This window comes from Lutra lutra, chromosome 16 (genome assembly GCF_902655055.1).
Source record: "Lutra lutra chromosome 16, mLutLut1.2, whole genome shotgun sequence".
Taxonomy (NCBI): domain Eukaryota; kingdom Metazoa; phylum Chordata; class Mammalia; order Carnivora; family Mustelidae; genus Lutra; species Lutra lutra.
In genome coordinates this window covers 47,038,991-47,048,903 of record NC_062293.1, presented here as the reverse complement: position 1 = coordinate 47,048,903, position 9,913 = coordinate 47,038,991, and positions in this window count along the sequence as shown.

Below are 9,913 nucleotides of genomic sequence, written 5' to 3'. Positions count from 1 at the left end.
CTGTACAAGTTCTAGCAGTTTTGGAATGGAGTCTTTTGGGTTTTCCACATAGAGTATCATATCATCTGCGAAGAGTGATAGTTTGACTTCTTCTTTGCCGATTTGGATGCCTTTAATTTCCTTTTGTTGTCTGATTGCTGAGGCTAGGACTTCTAGTACTATGTTGAATAGCAGTGGTGATAACGGACATCCCTGCCGTGTTCCTGACCTTAGCGGAAAAGCTTTCAGTTTTTCTCCACTGAGAATGATATTTGCGGTGGGTTTTTCATAGATGGCTTTGATAATATTGAGGTATGTGCCGTCTATCCCTACACTTTGAAGAGTTTTGATCAGGAAGGGATGCTGTACTTTGTCAAATGCTTTTTCAGCATCTATGGAGAGTATCATATGGTTCTTGTTCTTTCTTTTATTAATGTGTTGTATCACATTGATTGATTTGCGGATGTTGAACCAGCCTTGCAGCCCTGGAATAAATCCCACTTGGTCGTGGTGAATAATCCTTTTAACGTACTGTTGAATCCTATTGGCTAGTATTTTGGCGAGAATTTTTGCATCTGTGTTCATCAAGGATATTGGTCTGTAGTTCTCTTTTTTGTTGGGATCCTTGTCTGGTTTTGGGATCAAGGTGATGCTGGCCTCATAAAATGAGTTTGGAAGTTTTCCTTCTATTGCTATTTTTTGGAACAGTTTCAGGAGAATAGGAATGAGTTCTTCTTTAAATGTTTGGTAGAATTCCCCCGGGAAGCCGTCTGGCCCTGGGCTTTTGTTTGTTTGGAGATTTTTGATGACTGTTTCAATCTCCTTACTGGTTATGGGTCTGTTCAGGCTTTCTATTTCTTCCTGGTTCAGTTGTGGTAGTTTATATGTCTCTAGGAATGCATCCATTTCTTCCAGATTGTCCAATTTGTTGGCGTAGAGTTGCTCATAGTATGTTCTTATAATTGTCTGTATTTCTTTGGTGTTCGTTGTGATCTCTCCTCTTTCATTCATGATTTTATTTATTTGGGTCCTCTCTCTTTTCTTTTTGATAAGTCTGGCCAGGGGTTTATCAATCTTATTAATTCTTTCAAAGAACCAGCTCCTCGTTTCGTTGTTTTGTTCTATTGTTTTTTTGGTTTCTATTTCATTGATTTCTGCTCTGATCTTTATGATTTCTCTTCTCCTGCTGGGTTTAGGGTTTCTTTCTTGTTCTTTCTCCAGCTCCTTTAGGTGTAGGGTTAGGTTGTGTACCTGAGACCTTTCTTGTTTCTTGAGAAAGGCTTGTACCGCTATATATTTTCCACTCAGGACTGCCTTTGTTGTGTCCCACAGATTCTGAACTGTTGTATTTTCATTTTCATTTGTTTCCATAATTTTTTTCAATTGTTCTTTGATTTCCTGGTTGACCCATTCATTCTTTAGAAGGATGCTGTTTAGTCTCCATGTATTTGGGTTCTTTCCAAATTTCCTCTTGTTATTGAGTTCTAGCTTTAGAGCATTGTGGTCTGAAAATATGCAGGGAATGATCCCAATCTTTTGATACCGGTTGAGACTTGATTTAGGACCAAGAATGTGATCTATTCTGGAGAACGTTCCATGTGCACTAGAGAAGAATGTGTATTCTGTTGCTTTGGGATGAAATGTTCTGAATATATCTGTGATGTCCATCTGGTCCAGTGTGTCATTTAAGGCCTTGATTTCCTTGTTGATCTTTTGCTTGGATGATCTGTCCATTTCAGTGAGGGGAGTGTTAAAATCCCCTACTATTATTGTATTCTTGTCGATGTGTTTCTTTGATTTTGTTATTAATTGGTTTATATAGTTGGCTGCTCCCACGTTAGGGGCATAGATATTTAAAATTGTTAGATCTTCTTGTTGGACAGTTCCTTTGAGTATGATATAGTGTCCTTCCTCATGTCTTATTATAATCTTTGGCTTAAAATCTAATTGATCTGCTATAAGGATTGCCACTCCTGCTTTCTTCTGATGTCCATTAGCATGGTAAATTCTTTTCCACCCCCTCACTTTAAACCTGGAGGTGTCTTCGGGTGTAAGATGAGTTTCTTGTAGGCAACATATAGATGGGTTTTGGTTTTTTATCCATTCTGATACTCTGTGTCTTTTGATTGGGGCATTTAGCCCATTAACATTCAGGGTAAGTATTGAGAGATATGAATTTAGTGCCATTGTATTGCCTGTAAGGTGACTGTTATTGTATATTGTCTCTGTTTCTTTCTGATCTACTACTTTGAGGGTCTCTCTTTGCTTAGAGGACCCCTTTCAATATTTCCTGTAGAGCTGGTTTGGTATTTGCAAATTCTTTCAGTTTTTGTTTGTCCTGGAAGGTTTTAATCTCTCCTTCTATTTTCAATGATAGCCTAGCTGGATATAGTATTCTTGGCTGCATGTTTTTCTCATTTAGTACTCTGAATATATCATGCCAGCTCTTTCTGGCCTGCCAGGTCTCTGTGGATAAGTCTGCTGCCAATCTAATATTTTTACCATTGTACGTTACAGACTTCTTTTCCCGGGCTGCTTTCAGGATCTTCTCTTTGTCACTAAGACTTGTCAATTTTACTATTAGGTGACGGGGTGTAGACCTATTCTTATTGATTTTGAGGGGGGTTCTCTGAACCTCCTGGATTTTGATGCTTGTTCCCTTTGCCATATTGGGGAAATTCTCTCCAATAATTCTCTCCAATATACCTTCTGCTCCCCTCTCTGTTTCCTCTTCTTCTGGAATCCCAATTATTCTAATGTTGTTTCGTCTTATGGTGTCACTTAGCTCTCGAATTCTCCCCTCGTGGTCCAGTAGCTGTTTGTCCCTCTTTTGCTCAGCTTCTTTATTCTCTGTCATTTGGTCTTCTATATCGCTAATTCTTTCTTCTGCCTCATTTATCCTAGCAGTGAGAGCCTCCATTTTTGATTGCACCTCATTAATAGCTTTTTTGATTTCAACTTGGTTAGATTTTAGTTCTTTTATTTCTCCAGAAAGGGCTTTTATATTTCCCGAGAGGGTTGCTTTAATATCTTCCATGCCTTTTTCAAGCCCGGCTAGAACCTTGAGAATCGTCATTCTGAACTCTATATCTGACATATTACCAATGTCTCTATTGATTAGGTCCCTAGCCTTTGGTACTGCCTCTTGTTCTTTTTTTTGTTGTGAATTTTTCCGCCTTGTCATTTTGTCCAGAGAAGAGTTTATGAAGGAGCAAGTAAAATACTAAAAGGGTGGCAACAACCCCAGGAAAATATGCTTTAGCCAAATCAGAAGAGATCCCGAATTGTGAGGGGGGAGAAAGGGGATAAAAAGGGGTTCAAAAAGAAAGAAAAAAAAAACTATTAAAAAAAAGAAAGCCGATAAAGAAAAAATATAAAAAGAGGAAAAATATATATATATATTAGATAAACTATTTAAAAAACGTTAAAAAAAGAAAACAGTAAAAGTTAAATAAAATTTAGCAGAAGAAGAAAAAAAAATTGAAAAAGAAAAAAAATTTAAATTAACTGCAAGGCTAAAAAATCATGGGGAGAAAGCCATGAGTTCCGTGCTTTGCTTTCTTCTCCTCTGGAATTCCGCCGCTCTCCTTGGTAGGTGTACTTGGTCCTGGCTGGGTTTCCCATTGATCTTCTGGGGGAGGGGCCTGTTGTAGTGATTCTCAAGCGTCTTTGCCCCAGGTGGAGTTGCACCGCCCTTACCCGGGGCCGCGCTGAGTCATCCGCTCGGGTTCGCTTTCGGGAGCTTTTGTTCCCTGAGCGCTTTCCGTAGAGTCCGGAGGACGGGAATAAAGATGGCGGCCTCCCGGTCTCCGGCCCGGAGGAGCTGAGAGCCCGGGGCCCTACTCCTCAGTGCGCCCTCAGAGAACAGCGCCAAATGACTCCCGTCACCCTGGCCTCTGGCCGCGCTCCGAGCTGACCGAGCCTGCGACCGGTTCAAGGCAACCCCGAGCTGAGAGTCACTCCTCAGCTCTGTCTCTGCAGCCGGCTTCCCCGTTCTAATACCGGTAAGCTCTGCGACACTGAGACACCCCCGATCCTTCTGCGACCCTGTGGGACCTGAGGCCGTGCTGTCCCCGCCTGTGCTTCACCCCAGTTAAGCCTCTGGAGCGATGTCCCTCAGCGGAACAGACTTTTAAAAGTCCTGATTTTGTGCTCCCTTGCTCTGCTGCTCGCCGGGAGCTGGCCCCTCCCCCGCGGTCTATCTTCCCGTCGCTTTGGATTCACTTCTCCGTCAGTCCTACCTTGCAGAAAGTGGTTGATTTTCTGTTTCTGGAATTGCTGTTCTTCTTCTCTTCAATCTCCTGTTGGATTTGTAGGTGTTTGCAATCTTTAGATAAGCTATTTAGCTGATCTCCCGCTACCCGAAGTAGTCTCAGCCTGCTACTTCTCCGCCATCTTGACTCCTCCCCGGTGATGGGTATTAAAGAGTACACTTGTTGGAGGGAGGAGCAAGATGGCAGAGGCATAGGAGACCTAAATTTTGTTGGGTCCCAAGAATTCAGCTAGATAGCTATCAAACTATTCTGAACACCTACAAACTTAACAGGAGATTGAGGAGAAGAATAACCACAATTCTAGGAACAGAAAAGTGACCACTTTCTGGAAGGTAAGTCATGCAGAGAAGTGAATCTGAGGCGATATACGGGAAGAGAGAATGCAGAGGGAGGGACCAGCTTCCAGCAAGCAGTGGAGCAGTGGAGCACAAAATCAGAACTTTTAGAGATGTCTGCTCCACTGAGGGACATCGCTCCAGAGGCTAAGTGGGTTAGAGCCCTTACAGGGCTCTCAAGTGTGGTCTCAAGACCTGAATGGTCACAGAAAGACCAGGAGTGTCTCAGTGTGGCAGAGCTCCTGGGTATAGCTTCGGGAAAGCCAGCTGCAAAGACAGAGCCAAGGAGGGGCTCTCAGCTCGGGGTTACCTTAATCTGTGACCTGAGGCACTGTCAGGCCACTGCTCTTTGTGCAGGGACCCCCACAAGTGGCAGATCTGGGGAGACTCACTTTCCTCCCTTGGGGGAGTTGCATGAGAATATGCTGCAGGAATCTGCTGGGTTTGGAGACTCCAAACAGGGCTCTGTGCCAGGGATAGAAATGCTCAATCACAGGCTGGGTGAGCATGGAGTGCAGGCAGAGACCAGGGAGACAGGAGGGATTGACTGTTTTTCTCTGAGGGTGCACTGGGGAGCAGGACCCTGAGCTTTCAGCTCCTCTGGCTAGAGATTGGGAGGCTGCCCTTTTTCATTCCTGTCCTCCAAAGCAATTCAGAAAGCATTCAGGTGAAAAAAGGTCCTGAGAGCAAAACTGAGTAAATTACTTAGCCTGGCCCCTGGCAAGGGCAGTGCAATTCCACCTCAGGCAAAGACATTTGAGAATCACTGCAACAAGCCCCTCTCCCAGGAGATTAGCAAGAACATCCAGCCAAGACCAAGTTCTCTGATCAATGACAACTATGGAACTCCAGAGCTAGGGGGAAGCAACACATAGACTTCATGGCTCTTTTCCCATGATTATTTAGTCTTTCAAAGTTAAATTTTTTAAGTATTATTTTTTTCTTATTCTATTTTTAAAAATTTTTCCTCTTTCCTATATTAACCTTTTAAACTATTTTATCTTATGGATACCATTTTTTAAAATCCTTTTTAATTTTCATTTTTATAGTCATATTCATTGTATTTAACCTTATTTTTTGTATACATATGGGTTTTTCTTTCTTTAAAATTTTGGGATACTGGGGCGCCTGGGTGGCTCAGTGGGTTAAGTCTCTGCCTTCGGCTCAGGTCATGATCCTGGGGTCCGGGGATTGAGCCCTGCATCGGGCTCTCTGCCCCATGGGGAGCCTGTTTCCTCTTCTCTCTCTGCCTGCCTCTCTGCCTACTTGTGATCTCTGTCTGTCAAATAAATAAATAAAATCTTAAAAAAAAAAAACTGGGGATACAGTTTCTTCTAACAAATCAAAATATATCCTAAACCTAGCACATGTTCTAGTCTCCAGCCTGATCACATTCTCTCCTCCTTTTTTCTTTTTTCAACCAATTTCTTATCTTATCAATTCCTTTTTTAGAATCTTTTTTCATTTTCATCTTACAGTCATTTTCCATCCCTTCATGATGTTTACCCTTATTTTGTATATATATAAATTTTTTTTCTTCCTTTCTTTAAAATTTTGGGAGGCAGTTTATTCTAACAGACCAAAATACACCCAAAATCAAGGGTGTGTCTCTGTCCTATTCACCAGTCTAATGTATGTATGTGTGTGTATATATATATATATATAGATAGATAGATAGATAGATATTCCTCCTTCTTTCTTCTCCCCCTGGTTTTGGGTATCTTCTGATTTGCTGATTTGGTTAGAGTATGTTTTTATGGGGTCGTTGATACCCTTTTAGTATATTGTTCTCTCATTCATCTATTCTTCTCTGGATAAAATGACAAGGCAGGAAAACTCACCTCAAAAAAAAAAAAAAAGAACAAGAGGCAGTACCAATGGCTAGGGACCTAATTAATATGGACGTTAGTAAGATGTCAAAACTACTTCAGAATGACAATTATCAAGGTGCTAGCTGGGCTCAAAAAAGGCATGGAAAATAGTAGAGAATCCCTTTCTGGAAAAATAAAATCCCTTTCTGGAGAAATAAAAGTACTAAAAGCTAACCAAGTTGAAATCAAAAAAGCTATTAATGGGGTGCAATCAAAATGGGAGACTCTTACTGCTAGGATAAATGAGGCAAAAGAGAGAATTAGTGACATAGAAGACTAAATGATGGAGAATAAAGAAGCTGAGAAAAAGAGAAGTTGTAAAGAACCCAAATACATGGAGGCTAAAGAGCATCTTACTAAAGAGTAAAAGGGCCAGGAAATTAAAGGAATACATGGATACAAATGAAAATGAAAACACAACTGTTCAAAATCTTTGGGACACAGCAAAGGCGGTCCTGAGAGGAAAGTATATAGCAGTACAAGCCTTTCTCAAGAAACAAGAAAAGTGTCAACTATACAACCTAACCCTACACCTAAAGGAGGTGCAGAAAGAATAGCAAAGAAAGCATAAACCCAGCATGAGAAGAGAAATAATAAGGATCAGAGCAGAAATCAATGAAATAGAAACCAAAAGAACAACAGAACAGATCAACAAAACTAGGAGGTGGTTCTTTGAAGGAATTAAGAAGATTGATAAACCCCTGCTCAGACTTAGCAAAAAAAGAGAAAGGGCCCAAATTAATAAAATCATAAATGAAAGAGGAAAGATCCCAACTAACACCAAAGAAATACAATTATAAGAACACATTATGAGCAACTATACACCAGCAAATTAGACAATCTGAAAGAAATGGATGCATTCCTAGAGACATATAAACTATCAAATCTGAACCAGGAAGAAATAGAAAACGTTAACAGACCCATAACCAGTAAGGAGATTGAAGCAGTCAGCAGTCATCAAAAATCTCCCAACAAACAAGAGCCCAGGGCCAGATGGTTTCCCATGGAAATTCTACCAAGCATTTAAAGAAGAATTCTATTCTCCTGAAATGGTTCCAAAAAAATAGAAAAGGAAGGAAAACTTCAAAACTCATTTTATGAGGCCAGCATTACCTTCATCCCAAAACCAGACAAAGACCACACCAAAAAGAATTACAGACCAATATCCTTGATGAGCATGGATGCAAAAATTCTCTCCAAAATACTAGCCAATAGGATCCAACAGTACATTAAAAGAATTATTCACCACGAACAAGAGGGAATTATTCCTGTGCTGCAAGGTTGGTTCAACATCCACAAATCAATCAATATGATACAACACACTAATAAAAGAAAGAACAAGAACCATATGATACTCTCAATAGCTGCTGAAAAAGCATTTGACAAAGTACTGCATCCTTTCTTGATCAAAACTCTTCACAGTGTGGGGATCAGGGGCACATACCTCAATATGATAAAAGCCATCTATGAAAAACCTGCAGCAAATATCATCCTCAATGGGGAAAAACTGAGAGATTTTCCCCTAAGGTCAGGAACATGCCAGAGCTATCAACTATCATCACTGCTATTCAACATAGTACTAGAGGTCCTAGCCTCAGCAGTCAGACAACAAAAATAAATTAAAGGCATCCAAATCAGCAAAGAAGAAGTCAAACTCTCACTCTTTGCAGATGATATGATACTTTAAAGATTTCTATTTATTTATTTGACAGAGATCACAAGTAGTCAGAGAAAGAGAAAGGAAAGCGGGTTCCCCACTGAGCAGAGAGCCCGACACGGGGCTCGAACCCAGGACCCCGGGATCATGACCTGAGCCAAGGCAGAGGTTTTAACCCACTGAGCCACCACCCAGGTGCACCAATATGATACTTTATGTGGAAAACCCAAAAGTTTCCACCTGAAAACTGCTAGAACTCATACAGGAATTCAGTAAAGTGTCAGGATATAAAATCAATACACAGAAATCAGTTGCATTTCTATACACCAACAAGACAGAAGAAAGAGAAATTAAGGAATTGATCCCATTTACAATTGCACCCAAAACCATAAGATACCCAGGAATAAACCTAATCAAAGAGGCAAAGAATCTCTACTCATAAAACTATAAAATACTCTTTAAAGAAATTGAGGAAGATGCAAAGAAATGTTCCATGCTCATGGATTGGAAGAACAAATATTCTGAAAATATCTATGCTACCTAGAATAATCTACACATTGAATGCAATCCCTATCAAAATACCATCAACTTTTTTCAAAGAAATGAAAAAAATAATCCTAAAATTTCTATGGAACCAGGAAAGACCCTAATAGCCAAAGGAATGTTGAAAAAGAAAACCAAAGTGGGCAGCATCACAATTCCAGACTTCAAGCTCTTTGCAAAGCTGTAATCATCAAGACAGTATGGTACTGGCACAAAAACAGACACATAGATCAATGGAACAGAATAGAGAGCCCAGAAATGGACCCTCATCTCTATGGTCAACTAATCTTTGACAAAGCAGAATTCCAATGGAAAAAAAAGACAGTGTCGGGGCGCCTGGGTGGCTCAGTGGGTTAAAGCCTCTGCCTTCGGCTCAGGTCGTGATCCCAGAGTCCTGGGATCGAGCCCCCGCATCAGGCTCTCTGCTCTGCAGGGAGTCTGCTTCCTCCCCTCTCTTTCTCTGCCTGCCTCTCTGCCTACTTGTGATCTCTCTCTCTCTCTGTCAAATAAATAAAATCTTTAAAAAAAAAAGACAGTGTCTTCAACAAATTGTGTTGGGAAAATTGGAAGCCACATGCAGAAGAATGAAACTGGACCATTTCCTTACACCACACACAAAAATAGACACAAATGGATGAAAGACCTAAATGTGGGACAGGAATCCATCAAAATCCTTGAGGAGAACACAGGCAGCAATCTCCCTGACCTCAGCCACAGCAACTTCTTCCTAGAACCATTGCCAAAGGCAAGGGAAGCAAGGGCAAAAATGAACTATTGGGACTTCATCATGATAGAAGAAAAAATACTCTTGCACAGCAAAGGAAACAGCCAACAAAACTAAAAGAGAACTCACAGAATGGGAGAAGATATTTGCAAGTGACATATCAGACAAAGGGCTAGTATCCAAAGTCTATAAAGAACTTATCAAACTCACCACCCATGGAATACATAATCCCATCAAGAAAATGGCAGAAAACCTGAACAGGCATTTCTGCAAAGATGACATCCAAATGGCCAATAGACACATGAAAAAATGCTCCACATCACTCGGCATCAGGGAAATACAAATCAAAACCACAGTGAGATACCACCTCACACCAGTCTAAAATGGCTAAAATAACAAGTCAGGAAACAGCAGATGTTGGTGAGGATGTGGAGAAAGGGGAGCCCTCCTACACTGTTGGTGGGAATGCAAAATGGTGTAGCCACTCTGGAAGACAGTATGGGGGGGCTTCTCAAAAAGTTGAAAATAGA